We start from the raw sequence: 12113 nt of genomic DNA, 5'->3' as shown, positions 1-12113 counted from the left end.
GTGAGCTTGTAGATCTGCTATTTCCACTATTTCTGAAAATGTTTGAAAAGTATGAGCATTTTTCAAAATTCACGATTATGACAAAATATTTGCGATTATGTCAAATAATTGCGATTAGACGATTATATAATAATCGTGACAGCCCTATTTATTTTTTTTCTAAGCAGCAAGCTATATATCGTCATTGTCGGGTGGAAACCTTGTATGTCCAAAACCGTTTGTTTTCATCATTTAAAAAAAATGAACTAAACTAGTGAAAACAGGCAATCTACAAGCACACAACGATTGTGTGCTTGTAAATCTGCTGTTTTCACTACTTTTGTGCGACGGCCTTGTCTGATGAAGCAGGGCTTTACTTCGCGGGGCTTTACTTTCCATACATATGGAAAACATAATGTGATTTTTCGTCATCACGATTGTAACGGCGGCCACTTACCATCCGTCGCTGTCTGCGGCGTTGACGTTGACTCCAAACTGCACCAGGAACTTGACGATCTCCGTGTGTCCGGCACACACAGCGTTGTGCAGGGCAGTGATGCCCTCGTCGTTGGGCTGGCTCGGATCGTCCACCTGGGGGCGCCGTATTGACTTGTTAGTCACAGAAATACAGGCACTGGGGCCTGGTCTGAGTTCCACAGCACTAAGGCACACCTGTCAGCCTAATATATTAGGCTGATGGATCTTGTATAGCTGCTACTTTCGAATGGCCAAATAGTACCAAACACCAGTGGTGGATAAAGTACTAAAATTCTTTACTTAAAAGTATCAGTGATGGAATATAGAAATACTCGCAAAAATCTTTTGAATGCTCACAATGTGTCGCGATGAGATCGGCTATTTTCAAATGGCCGAAATGTAAATAGGGTTGAAGTGGTTAATTAGTGATAATAATCAATTGAAATTAGAGGTTTGCCCCGGGACCCAAACAACCGATCTACAAGCTGTACGTGCGCGACACGACCAACACTGGTCCCGACCCACTGTTGGGGAACTAGGGATGGGACGATAATCGTTATTGTCGGTTATCGTGATAAAAAAAACATGAAACCGCGAAATTATCCTCCGTCATGCACTGGGATCAATTCACCTTTTATTTGCCGAGCTGCATAAACGACAACGATTATCGTCCCATCCATTACCATTTAAACCCTCGATAAAACTAACCTGGAAATAACATACTTGATAGTCTTTTTTTCACTCTCTACCAAATCTCTTTGCCCAAAAAATAGCCGACCTTCAAGCTCACAACGCGTCGCAACCGCAATGCGTTGTGAGCTTGTAGATCTGATTTTTTTTTTGGCAAATGTTCCGCCACCGGGATAATGTTGGGGATATTTTGATTATCGCGATTGTAAATCACCATTTCTTTGGTCACAATAATCGGGACATGAAACTTTCATATCGTCCCATCCCTAAATGGGAACCAGTGCTCCGGGATGCTCCGATCACCTTTTTGGAGGTCGATTCCGATCACCGATTTATTTTTTCATGATCCGCCGATACCGATTTATTTTTAAAGGAAAATATTTAACCTCTGTTATAGATGATTATTGATTAATTACGTATGTAGTAATAAAATACAATGTCAAATACAAAACATTAGCATGCCATACAGTTGAATTATTGCAAATTATAGAAACATGAATTCAAAATTATTTAAACTAATATACCTAACAAAAGGATGTCTGCAGTTGCATTACTTCCACCACCAAACGTGTTCTACCAATCAGACTGTGCTGTGTGGCAACAGCTATTTAGGACGTAAACTTAGCAGCTATATTATAAAAGATCCGCTTTCCGGATCGGCGACGGCCGATCGCATCATTAATTGAATAAATCGGCTAATTTAAATCTGCCACCGATCGATCGGAGCAGCTTCCTCACCTCGTAGATGATCCTCTGCACCAGGTCAAACTCTCCCTCCAGCGAGGAGTCCAGCAGCAGCGCCAGCGGGTTGAACTTGACCCTCATGCTGTGGCTGATGCGCTCCGAGCCGTTCTTACGCAGGTTGGTCCTCTTGCCCTGCAGAACACAATCACACCACCGGTGAGCCGCGCCACAGAGGCATCGGGAATCCCAAGCAGCAACACAAAACAAATAAAATAAAGAAAGCAAGAGAGACTAAATCTATGTGTTTGCGTCCAGATAATGTCCGCCTGCTTCGGTGTTTCGAAGCAGAAAAAGAGGAGGTGCTCGTTTCAAGAGGCTCTTAACCTCACCACTAATCCAATTCAGCAATGAAGGGTGGCTTGCTGTACCAAAAACGCACCCGCTTCGCTGAAAGATTGTTATGCAATCTGTTATTGTTGTACAAATCCTGTCTGGGGTTACGGGGCACAGGGCAGGACCCAGGGCAGCCAGAGAAAAATGGGACATAAGCAGAGGTGGGAAAGTAATGAATAAATACATAGACTCAGTAATTAAGAAGTACAATTAGTTATTCATTACAAGTAGTTTTGTAGATTTAGATGATTAACAAGTACTTTTATTTTTGGCACCGTAGTAATATTTTGATGCAAACACTTTTGCAATTTTGAATAAACGACTGACTTGCAACAGAGTATTTTTTACACAGAGGTATTGCATTATTACTTTTATTATATTTTTCCTCCTCTGGTCAGAGCACTGATTGTCAGTGGTGGGACGTTCAATTCTTTTTTTTTAAGTAAAAGTATCAATACTGCAATGTAGAAATACTCTGCTACAAGTTAAAGTCCAATATTAAAAATATATATATTTTAGTTATAGTACAAAAGTACTGGTATCAAAATGTACTTAAAGTACCAAAAGTATAAAATAGTCATTAAGCAGAATGTCCTATTTCGCAAGTTTTCAAATGAATAAAATGTATACAAATCTTTTGAAAATTAAAATATTTTCAAATGGCCGAAATGTATAATACTGTAGGACTGACGTGCTTTAATGTATGTTTTGTAATAAAAATCAAAATCTAAAAAGAAGTAGTAACTAAAAGTTTTAAATAATTGTAGTCGAGTAGAAGTAAAAGTACAGAAAATTGGAAATACTCCAATACACCACTGCTGATTGCTGGTTGGTTTGACACTTTTAGGGCAAGACCTTCCACCTCACGGTTAAAGGCATACCTTGATGAGAGCTTTCTCAGGGCCTTCGTCGTCAAAGGTTTGTCTGGCCTTGGCAATAGCCATGATGACTCCCTGCATGGCTGGAGTCAGCATCATCTGGACAGGGAACAACATACAAGCACATAGATGTTAGAAACTACATTCCTATCCACATCATCATAGCCATGAACAGAAGACGTATGGATTAAAAACACACACACGTGTGACATAACTCAGTGGTTCTCAAAGGGAGGCCCAGCAGCCGGTGGGGACCCCCAAGGATCCTTGAAGGGGTTCCAGGGGGTCCCCAGCAAAATGAGTGAATAAAGCCCTTTGCATACAGGGAGGGAGGGCGAGCTCTCTTGGACAATATTGTCTGTTTTGTCCGTGTGGAAAATCAGACCCTGTGTGCAAAAAAAACCCTATTTTATACTTCGGATATTCAAAGATAGCTATGAGCTCACAACGCATGGCGACGCGTTGTGAGCTTGTAGATCGTCAATTCCCAATATGAACATTTGGGGAATCATTTGTAAGATTTTAGTCAAGATTTTTGAAAAAGTCCCCGACATAAAAATGTAAATAAAAAAGAACCACCGATACAATCCGACCACATTTTACGAACCTCTTCGTTGTATCCGTCTGCGTCCGCTCGGACCATGATGCGTCCCACGTTGGGGATGTCCACCTCTGACACCACGTTCTCCGCCGGGGGCTGGCGCCGTCTCCTTCTGCGCCTGGCGGCACCCTCGTCCTCCGACTCCGACTCCGCCTCCACCTAGGGATGGGACCATAATCCTTATTATCGTTTATCGTGATAAATAACCCATTTAGGCCTAGAAATGATTGAATGCTTTAACCAGTGAAAAATAGCAGATATACAAGCTCACAGCGCGGCACCGAGTGCCGCGCTGCGAGCTTGTAGATCTGCTATTTTTGAAAGAGTCGTGAAAATGTGTGCAAATCTTTGAATATATGTATTTTCAAAGCGAACGTTTGTAACTCACATTTTGCTTCTGGGTGGTCCCTGGAACTAAATATTTTGAGATGGGGGTCCGTGGCCAAATAAATATCATTTTGGGGGTCCTTCACATGAAAAGGTTTGAGAACCACTGGCTTAGTTCATTTAGAATATTATAACTAAATACAATCTTTGTGACAAAGCATTACAGCATTATTTTCATTCCTCTCACCCTCAGTGCCGTCTGGTTCTGCCTGTTCCTCGCGCTGCTTCTGTTTGAAGTTCATGACACCATGGTGCATCACCTCCTCTCCTCTCCTCACGAGGCACGTTGACCCACGTCTTGTGTCCAAATGTACACAGCGTCGTCTCATGTTGTCCCAAGTTGTTTAAAGAGCAATTGAACAGAGCAATGTGACATCTATATACATCCCTTGACATAGTTTGAAGCAACACTCAACTCATGCGTCTGCTCCTAGGTAAACAGAGAACGAGAGAAGGAGAGAGAACACTTCCTGGTCAGGTGATTGGGGAGAGCCAACCGGCTGCCAGGAGAATGTATCCCATGGGCTGGGGGGCCATGGCTGGCTTGATTGGTTACGTGGTTTGGGTTTTCTAGCGTAGCTGCCATGGCAGCTAGTGTCAATTAAGGGAGATAGGTTCTTATTTCACCAGACTCTACCTGGCTCCAGGGGGTTGAGGGGGGCCGCGGCCGCTTCGCGGCCGCAGCCAGAGCACGCAGTCCGGCTTGGGTGCCCTCCGAGACCTCGGTGTCTGAGTCTGGAGCTCTGAGAGAAAAAAAAAAAAAAAGAAAAAAGCCAGCTGCTAAGCTGAGCTGACCTGTGCGTGCGTGCATTCAGTGCAATGTGAATGCATGTGACTAATTGATAGGAAGATAGAGAGATAGATAGATACGTAATAAACATGATTTGGTACAAGCCCAACTAAAAGGAGATCCCAGTAATGTTGTTGGCTTATTTCCACAGGGAAGTCATTCATGAATGAACTAATTATTGATATAGGACTGTCATAGGTATACAGTGTCATTGACAGTACAGTTCACTGGTACAAGGTCAACTAAAAGGAGATCCTAGAAAAGACTAAGCTTATTTCCACAGGAAACCATTGAAGTATCTCATATAACATTGAATGACGGATAGAACAAAGCACTATGCAGGGGAAACAATTTAAAAAATAAAACAATAAAAACAGCCGATCTACAAGGCTGCATATGTGAGCTTGTGGATCAGCTGTTTTGGGCGCCGCCACTGTCGAGGCTGACAAATGAATGATTGCGACCGTCAGGTCGCAGTTACTATCGAAACCTCGACCAGCTGTCTGTATGTCCGTCACACTTTTGCACTGCTCATATCTCTGCAACCTATCTCTGCAACCGCTGGCCGATCCGTGCCAAATTTTGCACAGACAGTCCTTGCCCTCCACCCATCGATTCTCTCCTCCTCTTCTAGCGCCACCATGAGGCGAAACCCATTCTGGACACTACTCCTACAGATTTTGCCCTAAAATCACGCAAATCGCCACGCAGTATATATTAGGGAGTCTTACTGGTTTAATTATTTATTTATCCATGCCAAACGTTGCACACACACACACACACACACACACACACACACACACACACACACACACACACACACTCCTTGGCTGTATTTATTTAATGAATGAATGAATGAATTAATTATTTCCCTGTCTGCACCAGGCCGAAAGGACACATTGGCCCCGGCAACTAACTTTCCCCCGACTGCGTAGGCTACTGATTCTTTAAATAATTAATTAATTAATTATGGCCCCGCCCCCTGCACTGGCTGGGCTCACTGGTACAAGGTCAACTAAAAGGAGCTTTATTTATTTCATTAATTATTATTATTATATGAGGCCCCTGTCGAGACTGACTATTTATTTATTTATTTATTTATTTATTTATTTATTTATTTATTTATTTATTTATTTATTCATTCATTCATTCATTCATTTATTTATGTATTTATTTATTTCCCTCCCGACTATGTTTCCTTCCATCCATCCATCCATCCATCCATCCATCCATCCATCCATCTTCAACCGCTTATCCGGAATCGGGTCTCCGCCCCCCCCCCCAGGCGTCTGCCTATCGGCTAAATAAATAAATAAATATATATAAACAAATAGCGTACATCTTTCTTCCTTCCTTCCTTCCTTCCTTCCTTCCTTCCTTCCTTCAATAAATAAATAAATAAATAATTAAATAGCGTGCAACCTTTCTTTCTTTCTTTCTTTCTTTCTTTCTTTCTTTCTTTCTTTCTTTCTTTCTTCCTTCCTCAATAAATAAATAAATAAATAAATAAATAAATAAATAAATAAATAATCTCATTTACATATTGTTATGTAAATGAGGCTACATTAATTATGCAAATGATTATTATGTAAATGAGGCTGCATTAATTATGCAAATGAGGTTGGGGGCGTGGTCTGCATTAATTATGTAAATGAGACTGCACAACATGCATTCGACGTGCGCGTCTTGTTGCTAATTAGCCTAATTAATTATGCAAATGTGTTGGGGGCATGGTTTGCAGTAATTATGCAAATTAGGTTGGGGGCGTGGTCTGCCGTAATTATGCAAATGAGGTTGGGGGCGTGGTCTGCATTAATTATGTAAATGAGACTGCACAACATGCATTCCACGCGCGCGTCTTGTTGCTTATTGCACGCGAATGCAGGGGGCGGAGCTAATTAGCCTAATTATTCAAATTGGGGGCATGGCATGTAAATGAGGTTGGGGGCGTGGTCTGCATTAATTATGTAAATGAGACTGCACAACATGCATTTGACGCGCGCGTCTTGTTGCTAATTACACGCGAATGCAGGGGGTGGGGCTAATTAGCCTAATTATTCAAATTGGGGGCGCGGTCTGCATTAATTATGTAAATGAGGTTGGGGCGTGGTCTGCATCAATTACGTAAATGAGCCTGCACAACATGCATTTGACGCGCGCGTCTTGTTGCTAATTATACGCGAATGCAGGGGGCGGGGCTAATTAGACTAATTATTCAAATTGGGGGCGTGGTCTGCATTAATCATGTAAATGAGGTTGGGGCGTGGTCTGCATTAATTATGTAAATGAGGCCGCATGACAAGCGTTCTCTTCACCGCGCTGACGTGGACGCAAATACAAGAGGTGGAGTCAAACTTAATGAGTGGGAGGAGTCTAACTTAATGAGTGGGCGTGGTTTCAACAAGAGGGAGGAGTCTGACTTAATGAGTGGGCCTAACGTAATGAGTTTTGTGGGCGTCGCACGCATTAATTATGTAAATTAAGCCGACTTATGCAAATGAGGGGGGGCGGGGCATGGTTTGGAAATGCGTGTGGGTGTGGTGCGCATACATTATGCAAATGAGGCTGTTAAGTGGCGTTTCCCAGCGCGTAAAAAATGCAGACGACCGTATGTAAATGAAGGGGAGGAGTTTAGTCGACTTAAAAAAATTGGGGGCGGGGCATGGTTTGGAAATGCGTGTGGGTGTGGTTCGCATAAATTATGCTAATGAGGCTGTTAAGTGGCCTTTCCCAGCGCGTAAAAAATGCAGATGACCGTATGTAAATGAAGGGGAGGAGCTTAGACGACATATGCAAATTGGGGGCGGGGCATGGTTTGGAAATGCGTGTGGGCGTGGTGCGCATACATTATGCTAATGAGGCTGTTAAGTGGCCTTTCCCAGCGCGTAAAAATGCAGACGACCGTATGTAAATGAAGGGGAGGAGCTTAGTCAACGTATGCAAATTGGGGGCGGTGCATGGTTTGGAAATGCGTGTGGGTGTGGTTCGCATAAATTATGCTAATGAGGCTGTTAAGTGGCGTTTCCCAGCGCGTAAAAAATGCAGGCGGCCGTATGTAAATGAAGGGGAGGAGCTTAGTCGACATATGCAAATTGGGGGCGGGGCGTGGTTTGGAAATGCGTGTGGGCGTGGTGCGCATACATTATGCTCGCATACATTATGCTAATGAGGGCGTTAAGGTAGGTTTCCCAGCGCGTAAAAAAGCAGACGACCGTATGCAAATGAAGGGGAGGAGTTTAGTCGACTTAAAAGAATTGGGGGCGGGGCATGGTTTGGAAATGCGTGTGGGTGTGGTTCGCATAAATTATGCTAATGAGGCTGTTAAGTGGCCTTTCCCAGCGCGTAAAAAATGCAGATGACCGTATGTAAATGAAGGGGAGGAGCTTAGACGACATATGCAAATTGGGGGCGGGGCATGGTTTGGAAATGCGTGTGGGCGTGGTGCGCATACATTATGCTCGCATAAATTATGCTAATGAGGGCGTTAAGTGGCCTTTCCCAGCGCGTAAAAATGCAGACGACCGTATGTAAATGAAGGGGAGGAGCTTAGTCAACGTATGCAAATTGGGGGCGGTGCATGGTTTGGAAATGCGTGTGGGTGTGGTTCGCATAAATTATGCTAATGAGGCTGTTAAGTGGCGTTTCCCAGCGCGTAAAAAATGCAGGCGGCCGTATGTAAATGAAGGGGAGGAGCTTAGTCGACATATGCAAATTGGGGGCGGGGCGTGGTTTGGAAATGCGTGTGGGCGTGGTGCGCATACATTATGCTCGCATACATTATGCTAATGAGGGCGTTAAGGTAGGTTTCCCAGCGCGTAAAAAAAGCAGACGACCGTATGTAAATGAAGGGGAGGAGTTTAGTCGACTTAAAAAAATTGGGGGCGGGGCATGGTTTGGAAATGCGTGTGGGTGTGGTTCGCATAAATTATGCTAATGAGGCTGTTAAGTGGCCTTTCCCAGCGCGTAAAAAATGCAGATGACCGTATGTAAATGAAGGGGAGGAGCTTAGACGACATATGCAAATTGGGGGCGGGGCATGGTTTGGAAATGCGTGTGGGCATGGTGCGCATACATTATGCTCGCATAAATTATGCTAATGAGGGCGTTAAGTGGCCTTTCCCAGCGCGTAAAAATGCAGACGACCGTATGTAAATGAAGGGGAGGAGCTTAGTCAACGTATGCAAATTGGGGGCGGTGCATGGTTTGGAAATGCGTGTGGGTGTGGTTCGCATAAATTATGCTAATGAGGCTGTTAAGTGGCGTTTCCCAGCGCGTAAAAAATGCAGGCGGCCGTATGTAAATGAAGGGGAGGAGCTTAGTCGACATATGCAAATTGGGGGCGGGGCGTGGTTTGGAAATGCGTGTGGGCGTGGTGCGCATACATTATGCTCGCATACATTATGCTAATGAGGGCGTTAAGGTAGGTTTCCCAGCGCGTAAAAAAAGCAGACGACCGTATGTAAATCAAGGGGAGGAGTTTAGTCGACTTAAAAAAATTGGGGGCGGGGCATGGTTTGGAAATGCGTGTGGGTGTGGTCCGCATAAATTATGCTAATGAGGCTGTTAAGTGGCGTTTCCCAGCGCGTAAAAAATGCAGGCGGCCGTATGTAAATGAAGGGGAGGAGCTTAGTCGACATATGCAAATTGGGGGCGGGGCGTGGTTTGGAAATGCGTGTGGGCGTGGTGCGCATACATTATGCTCGCATACATTATGCTAATGAGGGTGTTAAGTGGCCTTTCCCAGCGCGTAAAAATGCAGACGACCGTATGTAAATGAAGGGGAGGAGCTTAGTCAACGTATGCAAATTGGGGGCGGTGCATGGTTTGGAAATGCGTGTGGGTGTGGTTCGCATAAATTATGCTAATGAGGCTGTTAAGTGGCGTTTCCCAGCGCGTAAAAAATGCAGGCGGCCGTATGTAAATGAAGGGGAGGAGCTTAGTCGACATATGCAAATTGGGGGCGGGGCGTGGTTTGGAAATGCGTGTGGGCGTGGTGCGCATACATTATGCTCGCATACATTATGCTAATGAGGGCGTTAAGGTAGGTTTCCCAGCGTGTAAAAAAAGCAGACGACCGTATGTAAATGAAGGGGAGGAGTTTAGTCGACTTAAAAAAATTGGGGGCGGGGCATGGTTTGGAAATGCGTGTGGGTGTGGTCCGCATAAATTATGCTAATGAGGCTGTTAAGTGGCGTTTCCCAGCGCGTAAAAAATGCAGGCGGCCGTATGTAAATGAAGGGGAGGAGCTTAGTCGACATATGCAAATTGGGGGCGGGGCGTGGTTTGGAAATGCGTGTGGGCGTGGTGCGCATACATTATGCTCGCATACATTATGCTAATGAGGGCGTTAAGTGGCCTTTCCCAGCGCGTAAAAATGCAGACGACCGTATGTAAATGAAGGGGAGGAGCTTAGTCAACGTATGCAAATTGGGGGCGGTGCATGGTTTGGAAATGCGTGTGGGTGTGGTTCGCATAAATTATGCTAATGAGGCTGTTAAGTGGCGTTTCCCAGCGCGTAAAAAATGCAGGCGGCCGTATGTAAATGAAGGGGAGGAGCTTAGTCGACATATGCAAATTGGGGGCGGGGCGTGGTTTGGAAATGCGTGTGGGCGTGGTGCGCATACATTATGCTCGCATACATTATGCTAATGAGGGCGTTAAGGTAGGTTTCCCAGCGCGTAAAAAATGCAGACGACCGTATGTTAATGAAGGGGAGGGGCTTAGTCGATGTATGCAAAAAAGTTTCGTCACCAACGCACGCACGCACGCACGCACGCACGCACGCACGCACACACACACACACTTAAGATGACATACTTAAACACTTTATCAAAGCATCATTACAGAGTACAAACCACTTTGTGATGATGCAAGTGTACCATAAATAACAAACAATACAAAAAAAGTGTCCCAATTTCATTACGTCAATGTATTGTTATTTCCATTTTCTCCAAGTTCAGGCCCAGTCCCAGGCAGGCACATCATTGTAAACATAGCTGAGTGGGCCTAGCACCATTTCATTACTATTATATACTAGCCTGAAAATATTCCTTACAGCAGGATCCTATCTATACCCAGGCGCTATACGATGATATCATGTCATGATTCCATTCAGTTGTAGTCTGTGCAGTCAGTGTCACCTGCTAGTTGTCCCATAGTCAGTGAATGCCAACTGTGTGTGTGCAACGCGCGCACACGCACACGCTCTGCGCGCGCACACACACACACACACACACACACACACACACACACACACACACACACACACACACACACACACACACACACACACACACACACACACACACACACACACACAATGTTCTTTCTTGGTGCATTGAATAAAATCATGGAATCTTAGGTTAAAATCCGATATTCTAAGCAAGAGATCAGTGTGGTAAGATACCTTTTGTTACGTACCCCCAGTCTCCTAAGATAACACTCAAGAGAAATGGCACCAAATGGCCAGAAACGAGTATAAAAATCACCACAAATACTTAGTAGTACAAAGTATTTTTATTGTAAATGTGGGAAATACTACGTGTGTGTGTGTGTGGTTACAGTATATTGCCAAGAGGACAAGAAAATAGAACGATAGGTAGCAAAAATAAATATATCTGCGTTGACAGCCATGATGTCTGGGATTTAGAACGCATCAACTGATGGCAGACGGGTTTAGTGAAACATGAGACTTAAAATAAAATAACTGCACTCGTTATAAAGAGAACGGCATCGTTCACCGTTACTACAAAACAACAAAGATTGAAGAGGGTTTGGATCAAATCAGTGGTTCTTTTTCATGTCAAGGACCCCCCAAATTGACACATATTAGCCCACAGCCACGGATCCCCCATAAAAGAAGCCTTTTAACAACTAATAGCAATGATTCTCAACCATTTTCATTTCAAGGACCGCCCAGTTTGATATGGCCCATTTGATACCATTTTGATACCCCGAATCTACACTGTGGTACAAATGGAACACAATCCATTCGTATGCTCTCAGAGTTACAGACAACTATCAGACATTTGGTTGGGGACCCCCTGGAACCCCTCTCGAGGACCCCTGGGGAGGCCCCCCTGGAGCCCACTTTGAGAACCACTGGATTAAAGGAACGGTTTGCGTCTTTATCACCTCCATACATATTGTATGTACGTACTGTATATAATATATGAATCCATATTATAGTCCATGGGCCATACGAGATGTCGGTATCGGAAAGGTGGCAAAGGTT

This window comes from Nannobrachium achirus (assembly GCF_963921795.1).
Source record: "Nannobrachium achirus genome assembly, chromosome: 13".
Taxonomy (NCBI): Eukaryota; Metazoa; Chordata; class Actinopteri; order Myctophiformes; family Myctophidae; genus Nannobrachium; species Nannobrachium achirus.
Note: the sequence above shows the minus strand (reverse complement) of the source record.